This window comes from Sorex fumeus, unplaced genomic scaffold (genome assembly GCF_029834395.1).
Source record: "Sorex fumeus unplaced genomic scaffold, SorFum_2.1 ptg000107l, whole genome shotgun sequence".
NCBI lineage: Eukaryota > Metazoa > Chordata > Mammalia > Eulipotyphla > Soricidae > Sorex > Sorex fumeus.
In genome coordinates this window covers 497,934-523,695 of record NW_026606164.1, presented here as the reverse complement: position 1 = coordinate 523,695, position 25,762 = coordinate 497,934, and the positions used below count along the sequence as shown (strand labels likewise).

The 25,762-nt window shown below is 59.1% G+C and overlaps 2 protein-coding genes across 2 annotated transcripts in view; one reads left to right on the top strand and one right to left on the bottom strand.

Annotated features, from left to right (window-relative positions):
• GALNT11 (polypeptide N-acetylgalactosaminyltransferase 11) overlaps nt 1–1,177 on the bottom strand; it is a 33,736-nt gene extending 32,559 nt beyond the window's left edge. The window contains exon 1 of the mRNA XM_056134792.1: nt 1,126–1,177. The gene's annotated coding sequence lies outside the window, so the exon portion shown is untranslated. The remainder of the gene's footprint in view (nt 1–1,125) is intronic.
• RHEB (Ras homolog, mTORC1 binding) overlaps nt 1–25,762 on the top strand; it is a 239,322-nt gene that overhangs the window by 46,378 nt on the left and 167,182 nt on the right. The window lies entirely within an intron of this gene.

Here is a 25,762-nt window from a genome sequence, read left to right as displayed (position 1 = left end):
GTGTTTCCCCACAAATCAGTCCCCCAAGGGCCCTGCAGCAGAACCCACTTGCAGGAAGAGCAGAAGCGCCCAGAGGCCCGGGAAGAGGAGGAGCACTCTTTCAGGAGCCCAGCGCTGCTCCTTCAAGTGAGAGCTACTGGGCCCAGACTGGGTTTTTCGTGCTTTTTTTGGGGGGGGTGGAGAACCATATGGGTCAAACTGCGGTCAAACTCCTGGAGGGCGGGGGGCCAGCTGGGGCGCCCGGGGGTCAAACCCGGCCTCCCCCTGCCAGGAGCTCCTTCACCCCTGCACCGCCTTCCCTTCTCAGGGGCTGGTGGCCGCTGGGCCGGGAAGGGACCCTCGGCCGCCTGCCCCCGCGCCGGGTCCGAGCAAAGTCACTGTCTCCCGCGCCCGCAAAGACCCTGCCCCACGCAGCCAAGCCCCTCGCCCACCCACGCCCCCCAGCCGCCCCGGGTCCCGATCCCAGGGCCCCGACGTCGGCGGCAGGCGCGGGGGATACGGGGATGCCCCCATCGGCCCACGGTCTACACCCGCGGGGATCCCACCCCTCGGCCCAGGGTCTACACTGGCGGCCTCCCCGGTCTAGGGTCTACACTCGCGGACCCCCGGCCCAGGGTCTACACTCGCGGGGCGCCCCCAGGCTCGGGGTCTACACTCGCGGACCCCCGGCCCAGGGTCTACACTCGCGGGGCAACCCCAGGCTCGGGGTCTACACTCGCGGATCCCCCGGCCCAGGGTCTACACTCGCGGGGCGCCCCCAGGCTCGGGGTCTACACTCGCGGACCCCCGGCCCAGGGTCTACACTCGCGGGGCAACCCCAGGCTCGGGGTCTACACTCGCGGATCCCCCGGCCCAGGGTCTACACTCGCGGGGCGCCCCCAGGCTCGGCGTCTACACTCGCGGATCCCCCCGGCCCGGGGTCTACACTCGCGGGGCAATCCCAGGCTCGGGGTCTACACTCGCGGATCCCCCGCCCCAGGGTCTACACTCGCGGGGCAACCCCAGGCTCGGCGTCTACACTCGCGGATCCCCCCGGCCCGGGGTCTACACTCGCGGGACGATCCCCCGGCCCAGGGTCTACACTCGCGTTCCCTGGCCGGGGTCTACACTCGCGGCCCCACTCACCCCGCCGCGGGCCGCGCACGGCCGCCCTCCGGGCCTCGGGCCGTGGCATCCCCGTGCGCGGGTCCGAGCCGCCTCCCCGCAGCGCGCCGGCCGGGAGGAAACGCCGCAGCGCGCGCCGGCGCCCGCGGGCTCGGCCCCACCGCGCGTGCGCGCGCCCGCCGGCCCCGCCCCGTCACGTGGCGCGCCGGCCCTGCCCCGTCTCCGTCACGTGGCGCGCCGGCCCCCCCTCGCCCTGGGCCCGTCACGTGGCGCATCCGGCCCCGCCCCCAGCCCCGTCACGTGGCGCTCTGGCCCCGCCCACCCCGTCACGTGGTGCTTCCGCCGCGGTGACGTCGCTCTGCGCTGCGGGCGCGGCGGCGCTGGTGGGGCTCGCGCGCCCTCGGGGGTGCCCGGCGGGGCTCGGGCGCGGGGCGGGGGCGGGGGCGGGGCCGTGACCGCGCGGCCTCCCGGAAGGCCCGCCCCCCGCGCGTCCACGCGAGGGGTCCCGGGAGACTCGCCCGCCGGCCTGACGCCCGCGGGTGGACGCTGGAGCCGCGCCTTCTGCTGGGCCCGTGCCCGCGGCGCCCCGCCCGGCCCTTGTCCATCCCCTGGGGCGCCCTTGGCCCGGTCCGGGTGGTCCGGCGAGCACCGCTGCTTGCTCGCCTCGGCACCCGTGCGGCGGGTGTGCGGCCCACCCGGGACGGAACCGGCACCGCGGGCCCCGCGACGCGCCCGGCTTTCCCACGCGTTGCCAGAACGTTTCCAAAGTGGGTCCGAGCAGCAGTGACGCGCCTCCCTGCCGTGTCTTGAGAACGCTCTTGTTGTCGACGCTTGGTCCCACCAGGCTTTTCTTTCGTAGGAGCCACAGCCCCCAGGGAGTGGGGGACCAGACTGGGGGGGGGGGGGCGGGCAGAGACCCCCGAGCCTTGACCAGGCCCGTGCAAGGCCCGTCTCTGCCACCCGAGCCCCAGCGCCAGGCCTGTTTCCGTTTTGCCTAGCTAGGTGGCCACGGAAGTAGCTCGGTGGTCTAGCTCATGTTATTCTGATTATTCAGGAAATTACATATTATAATTTGGGAGGGTTTGGCCACACCTGGGGCTACTGCGGGCTCTCTCAGAGGGGTTTGGGGGTGATTGAATCCCGGGGCCAAGTCCATCTCCGCAGTCCCAGCATGATGTTTGAGTATGAATATCGACCCAGACGGACACCATGAGAGTCCCCTGCATTTTCTATCCGTGTGTCGGAGATGACGTTCCAGGGGGTCACTGTCCACACCTCGTGCCCCTTTTTGAGCACCTGGCAAGGGGCTTAAGCCCTGAAGGGGTGTGGCTTTGACGGGAGGGCTGGGCTGCAGAGGGCTAGCGGTGGGCATCCTCTGGGAAGGTGATGGGGGATGAGAATCCCAAGAGTGGCAGGGAGGGGGGCCCTTTCCTGGGGGCGTGGGGGCTCCATCTAGGGAGAAGCCACCTTGCACGCACCGGTGGGTTCTACCCCGAGTTTTCTGAGAAATGAAACAGAAGATGTTAAGTGTGCAGCTTCACTAGCCCCTGACGGTTGGACTTTGGGGCTCACGGCGGGGCCGGGCACATGATTAGAAGAGTTCTGCCAGCTTAGTGAAAGCAGTGGAAAACGCCACTGCCGTCTTCTGGAGCTTCCGTGGAGGCGAGTCGCAGCCCCCTGTCACCTCCCCCGCCCCCGCCACCCCAGAGGCACCGTGTCCTACGGCTACACAGCAGCCCTGTGAAGCTGCGGGTGCTCCGATGGTTTTGATCAGAACCGGCCCCTGAGTTTTGCTTCCCTGATGTTCCCTGCAGGGGGGAGTCGGGGGAGAGGGGAGGGTGTGGCCACTGCCCATCTGTATCCAGACGTGAGTGCAGAAGACAAAAACCGTGTCATTTTTCGCCAACAACCACAGCTGACAGTGGTTGCTTCCTTTAATCCTCTCAGAGCAGACCTGCCGTGTAAGCGTCTCCGTGCTGATCCCGTGCGGATTTGGGGGAGCTTGGTCGAAACACTGGCTCCCCGGCACCGAGCTGCAACTGGCAGAGAGCAGGACTCACGGGCAGGAAAGCGGGTGCCTGAGCTCTCCAGACTGCGTCGCTTTGCGCAACCAGCTTGAATCTCGGGGTGGTGAAGAGCCTCGAGCGCTCTCTTAAAATAGTTCCAGCATTCTGAGAGTAACACTTCTGAGAAGGAAGAAATGCTGAGCGCAGCTACGCACTTATTCTTGTCTGTACTTAAAAACACTTTGTAACACTTACTTTTAGTACCCAAGGGTAAAAATCACTGCTTCTTGACCTCACACCCTTAGAATTAACCTACGCTCGGACATTAATACACACGGCCCTGAGATGAATTGCTAGGGGCAGGGAGAGCCTCCAAAAGGCTGGGGGGGGGGGCGGCATGTTTTACAGACTCTGAGGCAGGAATCAGCCCACCCCCGCCTCCGTTTCTGCACCCCTATGGTCAGCCCAGCACTGCAGCACGGCTCCTAAGAGGGACAGGTTGCCAGTAGCCCCAGTCATAGTGACGGAGTAGTGGTGGCAGTGACCAGAGCAGATACAGAGTGACAGCGTCCTTCCAGGGGGCAAGAAGCAATGCTCAGAAGTACAGATTCCGTCAGGATGGCTCTGCCAGTCTCTGGGCTGTGTTGGCAGACCAGTTACTGAAGTTACTCGCCTGTCGGTGCCTCAGTTTCCCCAGCTGTAACAGGAGAACAGTAGCAACACACACACACACACACACACACACACACACACACACACACACACCCCAGAGACGGAGGCGAGCAGCTGCTCTTGTGAAGCGGGGGCAGGGAGGTGTGACTTGGCACTTCATTCCATCACAGCTGGCTCACTTCCGCTTTCTTCTTATCCTGAGTCTGCTCTTGGCCCTGGAAAGACCCAGAAAAGGGTGACTAGGGGTGTGTCTGGACCATCGAAGTCTCCAAGATCCAACATCCGGAATCAGCAACTCGGCACCTGGAAGGCCCTGGGTTCAATACTTGGCTCCAGAAGAGGGAAAAACAAAAAGAAGCAAAACAACAGATTGTCGCTGCACGTGTCTGGGCGCTGTGCCGAGACTCCTGTGCCCGTGGCCGCGGTCACCACACACCCCCCTTTGGAGCTGCCCATCAGCACCCAGGAAATGGGGTCTCCCGCTCCAAGTCCGAGAAAAACTAACAAACTACGGCTGGCGTGGGGAGACACACACAGAGACCAGCTCCGCTCTGCCGGGGGCCCAGGACCAGGCTGAGGCCGGTCAGAACCATGCTGAGACTGGGTGGCACCCCCCAACTGATGAACCCCGCTTTCCCCGAGCAAGAGAAAAACAGCCCCACGTGTGTATTCAAAAAATAAAATCTGGGGGCTGGAGCAATAGTACAGGGGGGAGAGCGTTTGCCCTGCACGCGGGCCGACCCAGGTTCGATTCCCAGCATCCCATAGGGTCCCCCGAGCACCGTCAGGAGTAATTCCTGAGTGCAGAGCCAGGAGGAACCCCTGAGCATCGCCGGTGGGACCCAAAAATAATAAATAAATAAATAAATAAATAAATTTCGAATGGCCGCGATGGATATCTCTCCCTCAGCCTGCGTTCAGTGGTCTCGGGCCGCTTCCCCCACCCCAGGGGGCCGATGGCGATGGGGGGGATGAAGGAGGGAATGAGGCCCGGGTTGGTTGGTCCCAATTGCAGTTAATTCCAAGCTCCTCTCCATTCTCTCCTGACTCTCCCTCTTGGTTCTCCTGACTCTCCCCCTGATCTTCCCCTTCCCCAACCCCCTCATCCTCCTCTTGGATCGTGCCCCTTCATCCTTCTCCTTCCTGCTTCTGCCGCCCCCAGCCCACTCTTACAGCCTCAGTATATCCCAAAGCACCGGGGGGTTGGAGTAATAATTACACGCAGGTGTGGTCATACAGTCAACAGAGGTAACTAAAGTCCTTCCCTCGGGGGAGGCTTCTTCTAGGACAAACTCTCATTCACTAAGACGACCCACCCAAGAGTGAAATTCCATCTGTGAGTTTCTCCTCTGCTTGTCCAACAAACATATAAGCGTTCCTAATATTAGCCATTTCCTATGGACACGGTAAGAGACACATTAAGCTCTCCTGGGGCCATCTGGCTATAGATCTCAGACTACAGTGCTCAGGCCAGATTAGTCTTTCCTATCCCTAGCAGGGTCCTAATCTCATCGTTGCTTTTTGGATCATGACAGCGTTTATCCATGACCAAACTCTCAACTTATAGTTGAGTATCGTGGCGCTTTGGCCTGGCCCATATCAATGCCAGGGTAACTCACAGCTTGCCCTGGGTCCATCCAGTCCCTCGTTGGGATGTTGCTTTTGGGGTGCTAGGAACTAAGGGCAACTTAGTCGAGAAAGCAGATGCCCAGGAGTGAATATTATTTGGAGTCCACTAACTCCCACGTTACAAAAACATAGCATTAACAGTCTTCCTGTGTCTATACTAAAAGGACATTGCTTTGAACCTGGCAAAAGACCTAAGGAGAGGAGAAAAGCAGTATTTCACTCATGAATACAAGTCAAGTGTCCTTAGAAGCATCTGACCTTACAAGTTAACAGAATCTGATTAGGAGAAAAGGGCGATTAACTGGTTGGGGTGGAGAGCACAGGGAAGAGTTACAGAGAGGAATGGGAGTGACTCAGGAGCACTGTGATGGGTGTAACCCGATAAACCTAAGCTCCCTGTGGCAAGGAAGAAAGGACAAACCAATGTTATCCTACACCCAGGCACCAAACTTCCAAGCCTGGGAGGTCCAAAGCAAAGCCACGGTGCAGGGGATCTGGCTGGCCAAGGCTGCGTGCCAGGCAAGGCCCTGACCACTGAGCCATCTCTCTTCTCCTGAAACCACTTCGCATGGAGCGCTGCGGTCTCTGAGCCCCGGCCCGGCAGGGAGCAGGCGCTGCACATGTGTCACTGCAGTGAATGGACCAGGAGACATCTTCTGGATGGCCCACAAGGTTGCCCTTCCCATGCCATCAATCCCGAAGAGTGGAGAGCTCATTGGAGAGGCCCCAGCCGGCCATGGCAGCACTGGCGGGTGTTGCCATGCAGGTGTCAGGGACGGGCCTGGGAGCTGACGCAGGTGCAGGCCGTGTGCTCCTGACACGACCTGGCCCCGAGCCTGGCCTGGCAGAAGAGGCAGGCGCACGCCTGCTGGCCCTCCCTGCCAGGGCTGCCCCTCGGCTTCAGAGCTGGGGAAGGGCCGGGACCGGCTCAGGCGGGAGGTACCCGACCGGCTCCCTTCCCAGTCAGATAAGGCATCCTGTTAGCCGACTGCCTGCTGTCCCAGGTGCAGAAATGCTGAGACCTGGGGTGGCCCAGGAGAGGCGTCTTGAGAAATGCCCAGGTTCAAAGCCGGAGGGAAGAAACACTTGACGCTGCAGGCTTGGACCAGCTGGTCATCACGTCCAGAAGAGGGCCTGGGTCTCAGCGGGACGCGCTGCAGTGACCCATCCTGCAGGGACAGAGAGGGAACTGAGGGCTGTTCTGGGGCGACGTCACTGCTGGCGTGATGTCACGGGATGCTGGGGGCCGCCCGCAGGGATGAGGATTGACGTTTGCGCGGACCCGGAAGTGCTGCCCTTCCTGGCCTTGGGGCGTGCAGGGCTCTCGCTCTTCCCGGGCTCACGGTGTGTCTGAGCAGGACCACTGGCCCGCACAGCGACCAGGACAGGAAGGATGACGCAGCACTGCCGTTTGCGGGTGTCGGCCCTGTTTCATTAATTAATTAATTTATATATTTGGGGCCACACCCCGCGGTGGTCAGGGCTTACCCCTGGCTCTGCTCCCAGGGATCTCTCCTGGCTGGGCTAGGGGGATCAAACCTGAGTTGGCCGGGTGCAAGGCAAGCGCCCTAACCACTGCACCATCTCTCTGGCCCCCCCTTTTTTATGGTGTCGGCTCTGAACCCGAGAACCAAACCCCAGGATGGAGTCACCTCCCTCCTGTAGACGCACACACCCAACAGGACAGAGGACAGCAGCAGGAGCCTGAGGGAGGGGCTCATTGAGTCTGTGTTGTTCAGGCAGGTGACTGGCAGTCCTGTTAGTGGTGGGGTTCGTGCTTGTGATGTCAGACCCCACACCAGTGTCCCCACCTTACTCAGGCCGCAGCTTCTGTAGACTTTGGCCTTTTAAATGTTTGCTCTGTTTCTGCATCCCCACATATGGGAGATGCATTTCGTAATTCCGTATCTGTCTCCAAAGAAGGATTTTTTTTTCAAAAGGAGAAATTTTTTCCTTTTTTTTTTTTTTCTAGATTTTGGTTTTGGGGCCACAGCTGACAGTGCTCAGGACTGACTCCTGGCTCTGCGCTCAGGGATCACTCCTGGTGGGCTCAGGGGACCACACGCAGTGCTGGGGGTCAAGCCAGGTCAGCCGCATGCAAGGCCAGTACCTTCTCGCTATACGATCTCTGTGGCTAAGACCATCATGGACAGGGGCTGGAGCAATAGCACAGTGGGCAGGGCGTTTGCCTTGCACGCGGCCGACCCAGGTTCGATTCCCAGCATCCCATATGGTCCCCTGAGCACCGCCAAGGGTAGTTCCTGAGTGCAGAGCCAGGAGGAACCCCTGTACATCTCCGGGTGTTACCCAAAAAGAAAAAAAAAAAGACCAGCTGGGGGGAAATGCAGCTGGGATAGAGAAGGGACCACTGAGTAAATGATGCTTGGAGGGATCGCTGGGGATGGGAGATGTGTGCTGAAAGTAGACCATGGGCTGAACATGATGGCCACTTAGTACCCGTATTGCGAACCATAACACCAAAAAGTAGAGAGAAAGAGGGAATGTGCCTGCCACTGAGGTGGGGGGTGGGATGGGGAGGGGGAGGAACATTGGTGGTGGAGAATGGGCACTGGGGGAGGGATGGGCACTCGATCATTGTATGACTGAAATGTAATCACGAACGTTTGTAAGTCTGTAACTGATTCAACTCATGATGATTCATTAAAAAAATTTAAAAAGAAAACACAAACACTGTCCTCCCGTTGTTCATCAATTTGCTTGAGCGGGCCCAGTAATGTCTCCATTTTGGGACTTGTTACTGTGTTTGGTATATTGATAACCACGTGGGCGAGATACTCTCGGTAGCTTTCCAGGCTCTCTGAGGGGGTGGAGGAATCGAACCTGGCTCGGTCATGCTGACTGTGCGCAAGGCAAATGCCCTACCGCTGTGCTATAGCTCCAGGCCTAAAAAGAAAAGAAAAAAAGAAAGAAAGAAAGAAAAAGACTGCCATGTATTATACCATTCATCTCAGGCTATAACATCAGGGACAGACGCACTGGGACAAATATTTTGCATGTGAATTTCACAGGGACATCTACTTTTTTCTGGACTGGGCTCCTGTTTGTCCATCGGCAAACCACTTGCTCTTGAGGGCAAAGCTACATTATGAAAACGACTTTCCGCAGTGGAGGGCGTGGGGCTGGTGCTGACCATGGTGGGTTCTGAACTGGGACAGCGATGAAATGCTCATTTCCAGCCAGAGACACTCAAAATCTACCCACTTCTATTATTATGGACTTTTAGAAACCAAATTAGGTAGGAAAAATATTTCCCTTCATTAAGACCAAGTCATGGAAAGTGTTTCTGAATGCTTCTTCATTTTTACTTTATTTTTTTATCTTGGTGTGGGGCCTCACCCAGGGTCCTGGCAGGGCTTGGGGGACCCTATGGGATGCCAAGGATCAAACCGGGTCCGAGCCCTCCCCACTGTATTATGACTCCACCCTCCACTTTACTTTTTTTTTTTTTTTTTTGCTTTTTGGGTCCCACCTGGCGATGCACAGGGGTCACTCCTGGCTCATGCACTCAGGAATTACTCCTGGCAGTGCTCAGGGGACCCTAAGGGATGCTGGGAATCGAACCTGGGTCGGCCACATGCAAGGCAAACGCCCTCCCCGCTGTGCCATCGCTCCAGCCCCCCACTTCACTTTGAACCAAAATCCCGAGACCATGAAATCACGCAGCAAATGCTCCAGCCACACCACAACTGTCCAGGAACGCCAGGTTGCCCGAGGGGTCAGCTCCATCATGGCTTCAGCCTGGTTAAACTCGCTCCTGTCACATGCCAGAGTTCACTTCCTCCAGGAGAGGGTGGAGTTTGACGGTGCCCGACGTGGGTGTGGGACCCTCCGTCAGAGAGGCAAACAGCCACGCTGGCCGTGGGCAGGCGGGTCGGGAGGCCTCTTAGGAAACTGCAGGTACAAATCAAGGCAGCTGTAAGTCTTCTAACAAGCGCAGGAGTCCAGAGCGGCTCATGCAAACGCCTCTCCCTCCCCTCAGGTGCCTTCCTGTCCCTCTGCTGTGATTATGAGAAGGAGGTGACGGTGATTTGAAAGCTCAAGAACAGGCCTGCGAGCTCAGTGGCTAAGGGCAGGATCCATGTGCTGGTGACCTGTCCCCTCCCTGGGCACTGCAGGGAGCCCCCCTCCACAAAGAGCTGGGGCAGCCCCTGAGCACTGCCATGCGGGACCCCGAAAGTCAAAACGTGTTAATGAGAAGCAAAAATAAAAAATGAAGATCCTCAGGCAGTTCTAATATTTTCAGAATCACCTTCTCCTTCTGAAAGCCGTAATAACGGCTCTTTCCTACAACTCGTTTGATAATCTCAGCTCTACTTTGAACACAGTATAAACACACATTATATACCCATATTTTGGTTCCTACTACAAAATTATATCATAAACTTTGACACCTATTTGAAGGGGTCAAATTATTGTTTGAGGGGCTGGAGCACAGCGGGGAGGGTGTTTGCCTTGCACGTGGTTGACCCGGGTTCGATTCCCAGCATCCCATATGGTCCCCTGAGCACTGCCAAGAGTAGTAATTCCTGAGTGCAGAGTCAGGAATAACCCCTGAGCATCGCCAGGTGTGACCCAAAAAGGAAAAACAATTATCGTTTGATCCTCCAAGAACATTTCTGCTCATTCTTCGGTTTGAGAGCAGGCTGCATTAAAATGCACAGTGGGCTTCGTTCGTGTGGCTTCCAAGGGCTGCAGACGGTATTAAATCTTTGATGCTCACAAGGAAAACTAGAAGTCGAATTCTTTTTTCTTTTTTTTGCTTTTTTTGGGTCACACCTGGAGATACACAGGGCTTACTCCTGGCTCATGCACTCAGGAGTTACTCCTGGCGGTGCCCAGGGGACCCTATGGGATGCTGGGAGTCGAACCCGGGTCGGCCGCATGCAAGGCAAACGCCCTACCTGCTGTGCTATCTCTCCAGCCCTAGAAGTCGAATTCTAATCATTTTCTCATTCACTTGCAATGACTATTCGAACTGTCATATTTGGCTTCCAAGAGTAAGTCCCCTTCCACCCTGGGCCTCGTCAAAGCAAAAGCAAAGAAGGCCTTTGGATCTGTTTTCTTTTTGAGGGGGTGGGGTCCCTAGGGTGGTGGGGGCCATCAGGGCGTGCCCAGAGGCGCCCACAAGGACACGTATGGGCCATACTAGACATATGTTAGAAGCATGCTCCTGCTTGGGACTGTCTCCCAGGCCCAGGAAGAGAGCTGTTTCCGGAAGGAGATCCAGAGGTGTGTGGGCGCCAGGCACCGGGCCCGCAGGGGGAGCCTCTGAGGCCTCCTGGAATCGGGGACCAGAAGCCCCCGCAAGTGCACGGACTCCCCCTCTGCCCTCCCTCTGGGCCTGGAGAGAAAAGTCTGGCAAAGGTGACCGAGAGCCCACAAATTGTGGGGTCAGTGCTCGGGTATGGGGGTGACTCAGGAGTGACACAGGCTCTGAGACATGGGCTGTGATTGCGGCTCCCAAGCCCGGCTCTCCCCTTCTACGATGCCACAGGGTTGGCGTCGACGTGTCTTAGATGTCAGCACCCCAGAAGAGACTTGGGCGCCGTGAGACTTTTTCTTACCCGGGACCAGAAATTCGTGGATGTGAACTCTGGGGTCTCAGCGTGGCCCGGGTGCCTAGTGCTGGGCGACTCCACCAGAGCCAGACGGTCGGGTCAAAACAGGCATCGGTCTTCCTGCTGAGTTGCTCCCTGGAGTTTACTCGGAAAGCCCGGCAAGCTATCTCGCCCGTACGGCAAAGCCTGGCAAGCTCCCCGTGGCGTATTCGATATGCCAAACACAGTAACAAGTGTCACAACGGAGACGTTACTGGTGTCCACTCGAGCAAATCCATGAACAACGAGAGGACAGTGCTACAGTGCTATTTTTGCAATTATTATCATTGGCTTTGGGGGTCCACACCCAGTGGTTGATCCCTGAACTCTCTCTCCAGCCCGGCTTTCACTGACTAAAGGGTCGTGCTGGTCTGAGTCAGGCAGGCCCCGGGGCCGTGGGTGTGGGTATCTGTCCACCCCTCAGACCTTGGCTATAAGATCCCCACAGAGGAAGTTTCCAGAGACCTCCTGGACCCCTCATCACGGGCAGAAAATGTGATCATAAAAAAGGTGGTGGGGGGGGGGGGGTCTAAAAACAGCAGGTGGTTGGGGACGGTGCCCCAGCCCACACCTGCAGGAAATGCGAAGACCCAAGTGTGGGGGATCTCTCTCCTCCCCGGGGGCCAGGCTGGCGTCCCAGGGCAGGCCAGTGGCCTCCAGGCACCCAGCAGGGCGCCTGGCACCCTCAGCTGCTTGCTTGGTTGCTCCCACGGGGAGGCCGGTCAGCTAAGGAGGGTCAGCGCAGGGCCTGGGCCGGGGAGCAGCCCTCCTGCAGACCCCGAGTCTCGAGGCATCGTGAGGGGCCAGCACAGGCTGAATCCCCACCCCACGGGCCTTCAGGCCACCGGGCATGAGTGGTCAGAGAGGGACAGAGAGGCCCCCCGGCTTCCTGCAGAGGGGACACACGCTCGGGGAGGGACGCCCCGCAGGGTACAGAGGGCAGCGGGCAGCCTAGGGGCAGAGGTGGCTGCGGGTCTCCCTGGACCTTGAGGCGTGGGGCTGCATCAGGACCCCCCCCCCACCACGTCACCATGCTCGGGAGCTGGGCCGATCCGGCCCCCCGCCCACTGGACCCCGGCTCTCACACAGCAGGTCAGACCCCAGGGGGCACCGGCGCCCTGTGGCTGGCAGCTGCCAGACCCCACCAGCTGCTGGAATCTGCCCTCGGAGGCACCCAGCGTGGCATCTCGGGGCTCAGTGTCACCCTGGTCTGAAGGACAAGGGCACAGACCGTGTGCGCTGGGTTTAAGGCAGCGAGGCAGAGGAGGAAGATGCTGGAAGCTCCGTGCCTTACAGGACAAGGGTGGTGACGCCCAGCTGCCTGAAGGTCACAGGCGAATCGTTGAGCTGTGGGGATGACAAGATGGACGTGCTGATGGTGGGGACGTGTGAGTCCCAGCCGCGGCAGCCCGAGGAGGGAGCACTGTGCTCGGGGAGTCGCCCGACGACGAGAGCTGCCTTGGGCAGGAGACTGTGCAGAACCTCCCAGAAGCCCCGGGTGTGGCCTTCCCCTGGCAGGAGCCTCAAGGAGGAAGGGCGGAGTCCGGGCCCTCGGTGCAGACCCAGCGAGGAGGGCCAGGCCCAGGAGTGAGTGGAAAGTCTAGAACATTCCCTGTGGCAGAAAGGAAATGAGGAGGCTGAACAGGACGTGTTTTCAGTCGATTCTAATCAAGCAATTCCGAGAGCAAACAAAGCTGCCGGGCTTTTCTCTCAGGTGGAGAACATGAAGAAACGAGAAAACGGGCTCAAGGCTCGGCGGGCTGGTTCTGCTGGGGGGGCGCTGTGAGCCCAGCTCCCCTCAGGCCAGTTCTTGTGTGGGAGTGGGGGGAGGATTGTCACTGTGGACTGTCGGGGGGCCTGGGGGGGGGGACACAGCATCATGTTTAAAGCCTGGGGCAGATGGGCCGGAGGGATCGCACAGCGGGAAGGGTGCCGGTCTTGATGCAGCCCACCCAGGTTCGATCCCTGGCATGCCACAGAGCTCCCTGAGCACTGCCAGGGGGTGACTCCTGAGTGCAGAGCCAGGAGTAACCCCTGAGCATCACCGGGTGTGGCCCCCAGACCAAAGTAAATCAAGCTTAGGGTGGAGAAGCAGAGTCAGGAAAACAGTTTTAAGAAGGTCAGCTGTCGGGGCTGGAGCAGTAGCACAGTGGGTAGGGCGTTTGCCTTGCACGCAGCCAACATGGCCGATACAGGTTCGATTCCCAGCATCCCATATGGTCCCCTGAGCACCGCCAGGAGTAATTCCTGAATGCAGAGCCAGGAGTGACCCCTGTGCATCGCCGGGTGTGACCCAAAAAGCAAAAAAAAAAGAAGGTCAGCCATCAAGAGCAGCATCTGGCTCTGTCACTGTCACTGTCCTCCCATTGTTCATCGATTTGCTCCAGCGGGCCCAGTAACGTCTCCATTGTGAGACTTGTTATTACTGCATTTGGCATATCGAATATGTCACAGGCTTTGCCGTGCGGGCGAGAAACTCTCAGTAGCTTGCTGGGCTCTCCGAGAGGGGCGGAAGAATCGAACCCGGCTTCGCTGGGCTGGCTGCATGCAAGGCAAATGCCCTATCGCTGTGCTATCGCTCCAGCCCCATCCAGCACTAAAGAAAAGAAAGTCAGGCAAAGTGTTTGCCAGCCAAGCTCGCCCCTTATCCAAGTATCCCGAATGTTTGGGTGGGGGGGGTGGTCACAGGCCTAGCCTGTCCCTGTGGTGATGGCTGCCAGGTACCCCCCGGATCTCCTGGCTGTTTGCTGGGAAAGGACCAGACAGAGGAAGGTGGGGGCAAGGCCAGTGGCCAGGGGAGGCAGGAGGGAGGAGAGCGAAGGAAGGACCAATGATGGAGTGGCCTGGGGACAGTCTGGTGGTGGCTGGCCCCTGGCCAGCTCAGGGGCTCTAACACTGCATCTCTCCACCGCGTCTGACTCCTGCCTCTGCCTCCACGCACCCGAGCACTCTTAGCCAGACCCACCCGCTCTGTCCCTAAACACCTTCCGGCTGGCAGCTTCTCACCAGCGTTTGTTTGCATCTGACAGTCTCAGCGCACCCCGCCTTGCCCCCTAACCACCAAAGAAGTGTTTCCCAGGAGTGGGCAGCCCACTTAGGGAGCTGACCCGCAGGTCAGAATTCGAGAGGTTCCTGTCGGAAAGACACTTCCATGGTCTCCGCGGCCTGGTGAGGGTCCAGGGGGAGTCAGGACGGGGAGGGGAAGCTGGTAGTGTGGGACGGACCGGCTTCCCCAAGCTTGTCAGTCAGACCCTCTCTGAGTGCTTCGATCCTAAATCAGGCTCTGCTGATTTGACTCAAGGTCAGCACATGTAGTGCAAGACCAAGCGACCCGTAAGCCACGGCAAGAATGTGCCAGAAAACACTGCAGAAAAGTCATCGCACTCCTGTGTTCATCAGGGCACCGTTCACCATAGCCAGAATCTGGAAACAACCCAAGTGCCAGAGAACAGACGACTGGTTAGAGAAACTATGGTACATCTACACAATGGAATACTACACAGTCATTAGAAAGAATGGAGATGAAATTTGCTTATACAGGGATGGTATCATGCTGAGAGGCTTGATAAAGGGAGAGGGACAGACATAGAATGAATGGCTGCACTCATTTGTAGGATATAAAAAATATAGGAGGAGAATAATACTTAAAGGCAGTAGAATAAAAGGGCCAAGAGGACTGGTCCATGGTAGGAAGCTTGCCACAGTGGTTGGGGGGGAGGGCAGTTAGGACAGAGAAGGGACCACTGTGACAACGACAGCTGGAAATGGTCACTCTGGACGAGAACTGAGTGCTGAAGGAGGAACAGTGGTATGCACCCTTTTAGTAACAGTATGGCAGACCACAATGCCAGAAAGAAGAGAAAGAAAGAGAGGAAAGAGAGGGGAGAGAGAGAGCAGAGTAGAAAGGAGAGAGGAGAGAGGAAAGAGAGAGAGAGAGAGAGAGAGAGAGAGAGAGAGAGAGAGAGAGAGAGAGAGAGAGGAGAGAGCCTGCGGGTGGCAGGGAGTTACACTGGTGAAGAGAAGGTGTTGAAATATTGTATCACTGAAGCCCAGTCATGAACAGCAACTTTGTAACAGTATCTCAAGGTGATTCAATTTTCAAAAATGTGGCGGTGTTTTCTTTCCTTGCTCTTTGCAGGGGAGCGGAGGGTAGGATGTTTTCCATCATTGCGGACCTTCTGGGTCAGGCAGGTGAGGACACTGTGGTCTCAACCTGTGTCTGGTGATCCCAGGGGCCCAGAAAAAGAATCTGCCGTCTTCATCCTTCTGACGCTGGGTCAGTCTCGACAAGGAGGCCTTGCAGGAAGTGGTTCCAATGCCCCCCAGAGGCTGAGCCCTGGGGCCCTCAGACCCACATTGCTTTGGGTGCGTGTTAATCAGTGGCCCTTTGAGAAAAACACTGGGTTTTGTCTTCCATAAAGTAGAGATATGGAGGATGGAGTGATAGCACAGCGGGTAGGGCGTTTGCCTTGCATGCGGCCGACCCGGGTTCGATTCCCAGCATCCCATATGGTCCCCCGAGCACCACCAGGAGTCATTTCTGAGTGAAGAGCCAGGAGGAACCCCTGTGCATTGCCAGGTGTGACCCAAAAAGAAAAAAAGAGAGAAGAGAAATGTTGGGCTGGGGCCACCAAGAACATGGTTGGACAAAGATATTCTAAAGTTAGGAAGGACAAGAGCTCTAGGCCAGTGGTCAGTCATCCCAAATGCCAACATTTCCCTGAGAAGCATCTCTTTTATATCCTTTTGGGGGCACACCTGGCGATGCACAGGGGTTCCTCCTGGTTCTGCACTCAGAAATCACTCCTGGCAGTGCTCAGGGGACCATATGGGATGCTGGGAATCGAACTTGGGTTGGCCGCATGCAAGGCAAACGCCCTACCCGCTGTGCTATCTCTCCAGCCCTGAGAAGCATCTCTTAGGGGCTTGAACTTCGGGGCTTTGGCGGATCCTGGAGTCTTCCCGGCCCACCGCCTGCCACCACCCTGCTGGCTTCCTGCCTGCTCAGCTCAGCGATGGAATCATGTTCAAAATTAAGGTGTTTTTTTCTTCTTTTTGGGGGGGTCACACCTGGCGATGCTCAGGGGTTACTCCTGGCTCTGCACTCAGGAATTATCCTGGCGGTGCTCAGGGGACCCTATAGGATGCTGGGAATCGAACCCGGTCAGCCACGTGCAAGGCAAACGCCCTCCCTGCTGTGCTATCGCTCCAGCCCCAAAGTTTTAAATTCTGAATTTCATTTCTTTATTCGTTTTGGTTCAGGGCCGCACCCAGTAGCAATCAGGTGGGCTCAGGGGACCCTGCTTAGCTCAGTGATGGGACCGGGGTTGGCCCTTTTACAGCTTGACCCTGGTTTACACTTGGTGGTGTTTGGGGGTCTCTGGAGGCTCCGGGGCTCCTGGGCAAAGCTGCCTCCCGGCAGAGGGGAGTTCTCAGGCCCTGGCCACACAGGCTGGCCTAGGAGGGCAACAGGCTGAAGGGAAGAAGCTAGTCCCACAAGGAGAGACACTGGGGGTCACTCCTGGCAGGCCTGGAGCCTGCAGCCAGGAAGGGAAGTAGGCTGGGGGGGGGGTGAGTCCCAGGGGCCAGGCAGGGCGCTGGAGGCACCGAGGCTTACAGGAGGTAAAGGTCTCAGGTGGAGGGGAGGGTTGTACCCCCTGAAACTCCCCCCCCCGGATTCAAAGTGGTGAGGACGGGGCATCTGGTGCTGTGTGTGTCTGTCCATAAATAAAGGGTGGGCAAGGGAGCACTGGGAAGGGAGCACTGGGAAGGGAGCACTCTACCAAGACGCGCCCGTTCCCTGCTTTTTCCCCTGAGCCTCAGTGAAATCCTAGCCGCCAGCTTCCTGCCTCATCCCCCTACCCCCACTTTCAGCTCATGCACTTTTTTAAATTTTAATTTAGTTTTGGGATCTCACCCAGTGATGCTCAGAAGTTGTTACTTTTTTTTTTTTTAAATTTTTGGGTCACACCCAGTGATGCTCAGGGGTTATTCCTGGCTTTGTACTCAGGAATTACTCCTGGCGGTGCTCGGGGGACCATATGGGATGCTGGGAATCGAACCCGGGTTGACCACATGCAAGGCAAACGCCCTCCCTGCTGTGCTATGGCTCCAACCTCAAGGTTGCTACTCTTGGCTCTGCTCTCAGGAGTGAATCCTGGCAGTGTCGGGGGGACCATACTGGATTATGGGGGGGTGGAGAGCGAACCTGGGCTGAGCACGCGAAGGCAAACGTCCCACCCACCGTCCTATGGCTCCAGCCCCTCGCTCGCACTCCTGGCCCCATTTTCTCCCTCAGTGAATACCCGGGGCCCTGACACAGTGCTCGCGCCCCTCTGTCCCCGCGACAAGGCAGAAGTGAGCCCCGGCGGCTCCTCCTCCTCCTCCTCCTCCTCCTCCTCCTCCTACTCCTCCTCCTTCTCCTCCTCCTCCTTCTACTCCTCCTCCTACTCCTCCTCCTCCTCCTCCTCCTCCTCCTCCTCCTCCTCCTCCTCCTCACTGGTTTCTACATCATCACTGAACGCCTCAGAAAGAAAGGGCAGTTGTGATCAGGAGAGCCCGAGACCCCTCACTCCTGTGCTCTGGGGGCATGAGAGCCGCCCGCGCCCGACTGACTCAGGGTGAGACCCCGGCAGCCCCCCTTTCTTCTTTCCCTTCATTTGTCACAGCTGCCACCTGGGGCTTGCCCCGGTTCCTGGAACAGCCCTTCCCTGAAGGGGCGAACGGGGACGGAGGTTCCTGAGCTCTTGCAAAACGCACCCCGGTTCCTGGTAACGGGGAGGAAGGCCCGGGGTGACGGCAGCCCCTGTGTGAGGTGGGTCCCCCCTCCTGCCGCCCTTCCTTGGCTGTCGCTCCTCTGTGTTGTGTTCAAGACTCGCCTGGCCTGACCCGTGGGTTTTTGTCCTGTTTCACTTTGGTTTTGCTTGGGGGCCGCACCCAGCGGTGTTCAGTGCTCTGCACTCAGGGGTCACTCCTGGAGGGCTCAGGGGACCCTATGGTGCCCGCCCTGCGCCCCATCCCACGTCCCAGCCTGACCCGGCTGTGTCCCTGGAGGTCCCCAACACCTCACGTATGGCCTAGTAGCGCCAGCACTGCAGGGGGTCCCGCTGGCTCCCAGCACCGGGGACCCAAGCACCGCCAAGTCCTCGGACCCTCACACTGAACCGGCTGACCCCAAGGTCCGAGAATGGCCAGGGGGTCCCCGTGCCCCGCCCCCCAAGATAGCCCGCGACTTGAGTCTTTCTGCCTCCAGGGGCTGTGTCCAGGTCAGAGCAGCTGGTCAGCAGGGGGCGTTGCTCAGGTGCCAGGACCCGTGGGCGCCCAGAGGCTGCCCCCATGGCACTGGTCACTGTCATCCAAGCCAAGGCGGCCTGTCCCCGGGGGGCAGCCTGGCAGCATGCAGGGAGGTGGAACCCAGAGGGCACCCCCAGCCTCTGGCCAGAGGGAAAAGCAAGTCACAGAGGACCTGCAGGGACAGAGGCGGAGCCTTGGGGATGTCCAGGATGAGGGGCTGGTGCCAGGGTCCGCCCAGAGCCGGCCGGGAGCAACGGGAGGACAGGCCGTGAAGGACAGACCTGCAGCAGGCTGGCCCCCATGACCGCGGGTGGCACCGAGCGAGGGGAGACCTTGATTCCCAGTGGGGGCAGCATTGGGCGCAGGGAAGGGGCTCTCGTGCTGGACACTCCGTCTATTGCAGTTCTTACGGGTCTGAGTGGGGGCCGAGAGGTAGGACAGTGAGCCGGGCACTTGCCTCGCACGTGGCTGACCCAGGGCTGGTCCCGGCACCCACAGGGTCCCCTCAGCACTGCTCCCAGGTACTGAGCACAGAACCAGGAGTCAACCGGCACAGCTGGGTGTGGCCCAACGCCGCCTCCCCCTCCCCAAGACAAAAAACAGACTTGAAATCACCCCGGGGCAAATGTAAAGATTCAAGCAGGTGGGGCTGATGGGGGGGGGGGGGCGGTTGTTCTCTGTCACTCGTCTCTGCCTCTCCCCTGTAGCACTTGATGATAAACACACGGAGTTTCCGTTCCACTCGGGATTCACAGAAAAGCACTTTACGGCCGCCCTGACTCATGGCGTGTGTGTATTGCAGTGGGCCCCCCAAGAAGGCCCCCCCGGGACAGTCCACACAGAGCCGGGATCTGGAATAATCCAGCGCAGAGCCAGGATCCAGAGTAATCCAGCACAAACCAGGATCCGGAGTAATCCAGCATAGCGCTGGAATCCAGAGTAATCCAGTACAGATCTGGGATCCGGAGTAATCCATCACAGAGCTGGGACCTGGGACAGTCCAGCACAGAGGACACTGCTTGCGGCGCTGGGTATGTCCAGGCTTTCAGGCCCGGGGTGGGCTGGGGGTGCGGCCACTGAGGGCGTGTCACGGGCCTGCAAGGATGGGCAGCTTCAGGACCAGCTGGCCGAGGTCCCTGGGGCCGGGACTCTGTGCATGAACAGGCCCGGCAGACCCATGGACACTGGATTTCCTGGAACCTGGTAGCGGTCAGGGGCTGCATCCCCTCCTGGCCCTTCCCAGCTGGTGGGGCGCTGACCGGGAAGTGTCCTCGTCAGGAGCACCCAAAGGCCCTCACTGGCATGGCCAGGCTCCCCATTTCTGTGTGCTTGGTGGCTGTTCCGGGCAGGTGGTGGCGTCCACGGAGCTGCGGTCTGTCCTACCTGGATGTTCCTCTGGTGTGGGTTTGGGTGGGTTTGTCTACTTGGGGGCCACACCTGGTCATGCTCAGGGCTTGTTCCTGGCTCTGCACTCAGGGGTCACTCCTGGTGGGCTCAGGGGACCATCTGGGGAGCCGGGATCCGACCTGGGTAGGCTGTGGGCAGGGCGGATCCCCCACGCCCCGTCCCATCTCTCCTGCCCTGGACACTTCTTGGTGAGTAGCAGAAACTCCTTTCTCCAGAGGACGGCGGGCACCCAACTGTCTCTCAATGCCACCTGCTCCCCTCAGCCGCACGTGTCTGCCGGAGTCACCAGTGTCCTGTGTCAGGTTGTGGGCGGAGCAGGGCAGCAGGACGTATCTGCAGTGTGGTGTGTCAAGGACACATCGGGGACAGTCGTCAGGAGAGGCCCGAGTGGCCCCCCGTCCTGTCCCGGCACCCCAGAGGGAGGACAAAGGTTCTCAGTGGGGACAGAGTTCAGCTGTGGGAAGATAGAAAGTTCTGGAATGGAGGGCTGAACAGGGTCGGAAGTAGTGGCCTTTATCGACATGCCTCTCGGATGGAGAAAATCGTAGTCTCCTCCCTGAGGAGCAGAAAGTTCTGGATGGTTCTGAGCTGGGCCTGGAGCCTTCTCCCTGCCAAGCCGTGGGGCCTGAGAGAGCCTCCCCACTCACCCTCAGGGGCACTCACAGTTGGCCCGGACCCGCAAGTGCGGCCTTGGAGTGGGCACCGGACAGCAGAAAGGAGGTGGCCGCAGTGACCCCCGGGGGTCCACAGGGAGGCCTGGGCTGGCCTGGGCAGGTGGAGGATGAGAGAGCCGAGCCCCGCACGGCCGGTCTCCACGGCCGGGGGTGGGTTCTGCCCCCCAGGGCCACTCCCTGGTCTACAGTGCGGGGAGAGGACAGAGGCCTCAGGAGACGCTGCATGGGCCCATCGGGGCCTCCCGGTTCTCAGAAGCTGCTGGGCGTGGCCGGGCTGGCAAAAGGCTTTTCTTGCACAACCCGTAACCAGCCTCTAGGGAGGAGATGACACCTGGCACCCGGCCCCGCCCACAGCCACACCGTGACCCCACAGCCACGACCCTCGGCCCACAAACCCCCCGCAGTGGGTAGGGCTGGGGGCAGAGCACCCCAGGCTGGCCAACACTCCCCCACTCCTCACACCCCCGGGCACGGGGCACCACACTCTGTCCTTTCATGCAGCGCCCGCATGGCCCTCTGGGAGGGGCTTGGCCCGCAGTGTCCAGTGCCTGGTGCTGCAGGAGGATCCATGGGGGGCTCCTCCCCCAAGCTCCTGCACCCCGGCACCGCTGTCATTCCTCGGGGCTCTGGGGTCCCCACATTCCCCGGGTGACCAGGACCCCTGGTCAGGTGACAGTCTGGGGCTGTCCCTGCTCTGGGGTGTGCAGCTGGAGCCCTGACGTCCCCTGGGGGTCAGCAGCAGAACTGGGTCCTGTGTCATTCCCCACAGGGGGACACCCCCATCTCCTGAGCACATGTGGTGGGAGTGGGAGAGGCGGGGCGTGGCCAGAAGGGGGCGCTCTAGAGTGGTTCTAGGAAACTGGGCCTCTGGGCTCCCAGCTGGGCCTTGGGGTCTCCAGCCAGGACAGAAAAGGCCCTCGGAAAACAGCCGCCCCCAGACTAGGAGGGGCTGGAGACAGACAGAACCCGGGCTTTCAGGCCTCTCTGTGTGTCTCTGTCTCTATCTCTGTCTCTGCCTGTCTGTGTCTCTGTCACTCTCTGTCTCTCTGTCTCTTCGTCTCTGTCTCTGCCGATCTCTGTCTCTGTCTCTGTCTGCCTGTCTGTGTCTCTGTCACTCTCTGTCTCTCTGTCTCTTCGTCTCTGTCTCTGCCAATCTCTGTCTGTCTCTGTCTCTGTCTCTCCGTCTCTGTCTCTCCCTCTCCTTTCCCAAGCCCCCTCCCTCCCCGCCATTTCCAGCTGAGGACAGGAATAGGGATGAATATTCTGGTTCCACCACTTGCTAATGACAGGCTCGAGAAATGTTAATTAGCCTCTCTAAGCCTCGTGTCTTTCCTTTGTAAAATGGGATATGACTTTTGTTTCTCTGACTTGTTGTTTTAAGAACAACATTTATCCAAACAGAGTGTTTGTTTCATTGTTTCGCCCTCTCAGAACCCCTGTATACAGGCCAACACTCACTTCATAGGTGAAATAATTCCATCATCACCAAACTGGACAAGGGGCGAGGCAAGCCTTTGGCATTGCTATCGGCGTCTAGGTCACGGCAACTCACTGGGGAACATGATTATGTGTATATGGGTGTCTACACTCATGTATGCACATGATTTGCGTTATCATGTTATATCATATATGAGGTTTCCCAAAAGAATTTCTAAGAGAAGAAAATAGGGACAGTCAAAAGCTGCTGTGATTTAAATACTCCTGACTCAGCAGGTGGGAGTATCAATTAAGGCATTTCTGAGGTGCGTTTTATTATCTTGAGTCTTAAGACCCTTAAATATTGTGATCACTTCCAGAAACTTGTCCTTAAGAACATATTAAAACTTAACTTGTTCTGAGGAGTTTATGACAGCCATTTTTCATAAGCACAAACTTGGGAAACTGCCCATATGTCTAACAACAAGAAAGAAGGTGAGGAAATCTCTGGAAAGGGAGTCAGGAGGTGAGAATCAGGAGGCCGATTTGCAGGCGGGCGGGGGCCTTCTCAGCCACGAGGAGTGTGTGTGCAGCAAATGCCGGCCCAGGACTGAAACCAGAGGTGACGCTTCTCCTTAGTTGTTTGACATTTTAAAATTTCACAAGGTTACTTTTGTCAGAAAAAAAAATAATAACACCATAGGAACAAAAACAGAGAGTGGGAGAGAGGTTAAGAGAGTGAGAGTGCCCGCCTGGCTGCTGCAAGCGTCCTCTGGGTCTGCGGTTCACGAAGGCGCACTCTGACGGACCAGCCAGCCTGCCCGGACAGAGACGAGGAGAGTGCAGGGCGGGGGTCGCGCTCTGATGATCAGCAGTACCTGCCCCCGCCCCAGCTGGGAGAGGGACCAGGGCACGCTGCCCCCCCGCCCCCCATGTCTCCCACCGCTCTGTGCTAGTGACCTGCCTACGGTCACCCTCGCCTTCCGGATCCTGGCTGTGGGTATTCTCCAGCCCTTGGGCTGCCTTTGGGGGGTCCAGGAGAGTCTGAGATGCCCATGGAGCCATCGCGACGCCAAGGAGCCCCCAGCACAGCAGCTCCTGGTGGGCCCTCGAGGGCAGGGCTCCCGGGCCCCAGATTCCAGGAGACCCGCTGGAGGGCGAGGTGCCAGCCTGGCATGAGGCCCACTCAGGTTCGGTCTCTGGCACCCCAGAAGGTCCCCTGAGGCCCCTCAGGACTAATTAATTCCTGAGCGCAGAGCCAGGAATGACCCCTGAGCATCGGGAGGTGAGGACCCCACAAGGTGACCCACCGGACAGCAGGACAGGGCAGGGGAGAGCTGAGGTGGGGGTGTCCTGAGGGCACACAGAGGAAGAAGAGGGAGGGGCGAGGGGCAGGGAGGGGCGCAGAGGGGAGGGTGCGGAAGGTGGGGGGGTCGTCAGAGTTCCTTCTGCTGGGAGGTTGGTTCTATTCTCGATCTCTGTGAACAGAAGTGGCAAGTGTCTTCTGGGGATGAGATGGTGTAGGATCCAGGGATGTACACACGCACGTACACCTCAAACATGCACATGCAGGCTCACATACATGCACACATCAAGCATGCACACGCAGGCACCCACAGACACATGTGGATACACACAGGCGTGTCTGCAGCACACACGCATGTATAGACGCACACCCATGTGCACACACAGAGACACACACAGGCACACACACAGCCCACACCGGCTTGCACACCCGGTGGAGGCCTGACACACGAGAGCTGTGCCCACGCCACACGGGTGCCCGCGGGGCACTGAGGCTGCGGCCGTGTGCCGTGTCCTCTTCCCGTGAGCCCGTAATTACTGCCCGAAGGAAGCGCACGGTGCGGCTTTCCCGGTTGGTGTCTCCCTGGGAACGCGCTGCAGGATTGCAGCAGTCGGGGCTACCTCACTGCAAGCGGGAAAAACTCAAACCAGCTTGTGCTGGCCTTGGTGGTGGGTCAGTGGCCTGGGGGCGTGAGGACCAGAGGCCTCAGAATGGGGGTCTGCGATGAGGGCGGCCTTGGGGGCGTGACCCCTCGGGAGTTCTGTCTGCGGGCTCGGCTGGACGCTGTCGGGGCCTGCCCGGCCTCGGGCTGGGCGCTGGGTCAGCCAGCCTGGACGCTGCTTAGACAAGGTGAAGTCAGGACTTGGCCAGGGGCCACTAAAGGTGACTATTGCCAGAAGCCGCAAACACAGGAGAGGGTGGGAGGGGCCCAGGGCCAGAGACCCCAGGAGGCCCCCTGGAGGGCGGCTGGCGGGCGGGCCTCGGGTGCAGAGGAGGGGCCCGGTCACCGATATTGCTGCCTTCCCTGCATCCACACACCCACCCTCCACCCAGGGCTCGCCTGGAGCTGGGGACCCTGCTGGGGAGACTCTCGTTAAGGAACGGCCATCAGCTCCGCACCTGCCTTTCTGTGGCCCATGGTGGCAGCCCCCGTGAGCACCTTGCCCGGCCCCTGAAACGGGCCTTGCTGGGCAGTTGGTTGGGGTCCCACCGGGTACTGCTGCCACTCGGGGCTCAGAGGCGCAAACTGAGCAGAGCGTTTGTGCCCCTGTGGGGCTCCCGCCCTGCGCTGACAGGCTTGTTTTTAATTAGGATTTCCTCGGCTCACCACCCCACCCTCTCTCCTGGTCGCCCCTCAGTCATCTTTTTTTTTTCTTTTTGGGTCACACCTGGTGATGCTCAGGGGTTACCCCTGGCTCTGCACTCAGGAATTACTCCTGGCGGTGCTCGGGGGACCCTATGGGTTGCTGGGAATCGAACCCGGGTCAGCCACGTGCAAGGCAAATGCCCTACCCGCTGTGTTATTGCTCCGGACCCTGCCCCTCAGTCATCTTGGACTCACTTTGGTTGCTTTGCTTGTGGTTTGCTTTGGTTGTTTATCCTCTACACCTGAGGGGGAACCACCTGGAATGTGTCTTGCACCTCCTGCTTCCCGGGAGTCGCACCCCAACCCGGCCCGAGGGGTGCAGCGGGCTGTGTCCACGGCGGAGCGGCTGGGTGCATGCGTGTCCTGTCCTGTCCCTCTTCTGCCCGCGCCGGTGGCCAGGATGTGATGCTCGTGTCCAGAGCTGCTGTGCAGACAGGATTGTCTGTCTTCCTCGTTTTCTCTCCTGGATTTGCCCCCCCCCCCGCAGTGCTCCTGGCTCTGTGCTCGGGAGCTTCCATCTCCAGGACCCCCCAGATCACTCTTTTAGGTGGGGGGATGTTGGGTTTGGGCCACACCCGGCGGTGCTCAGGGGTCACGCCTGGCAGGACTTGGGGGGCCCTTTGTGGTGCTGGGGATTGAACCCAGGTTGGTTGCGTGCCAGACGAGCGCCCTCCCCGCCGAGTTCTCTCTCTGCCCAGATCGCTTGGTGAGTGAGTTTCCAAATCTTCGGATGAGAGCTGACAGGGGTCAGACCAGTCACCGCTGCTTCTGCATCGAGTCTTTCTGGGACGCTCTCTGCCGTTTCCCGCAGCTGCTGTGCCATCACACCCTGGCTGACTCCCTTCCCCATCACTTGCTGCAGAAGCAGGACAGAGGTGGACCATGCCACCAAACAAGCATGGCAGTGGGCGGCCTCTTCCTTCACACTGTGCCGAGGCCCGTCTCCCAGCCAAAGTCCTCCGGGGCCTTTGCCGGACTGAAAACCCAATGGGCCTCTAGGACACCCCCCCCCACAGAACATGCGGGCAGGAACCGGCTCCCCCCACTCCCGCTCCAGACCACGTCACTCAGCCCTCCTGGTCCCTCTAAGACAGGCCCTGGGCTCCCCCGCGCCTGACCATCCTCACAGCCCCGGATGTCTCCCTCGCTCCTTCCCGGAGTCAGGATTCCTTAGGCAATCCACAGAGGTGGCAACGGGAAAGAAATAAATAAAACTGTCTCTGAGCAGGTGAGTGGAGGTTACCGTGGAAAGGGCCCAAGGACAGACTGCA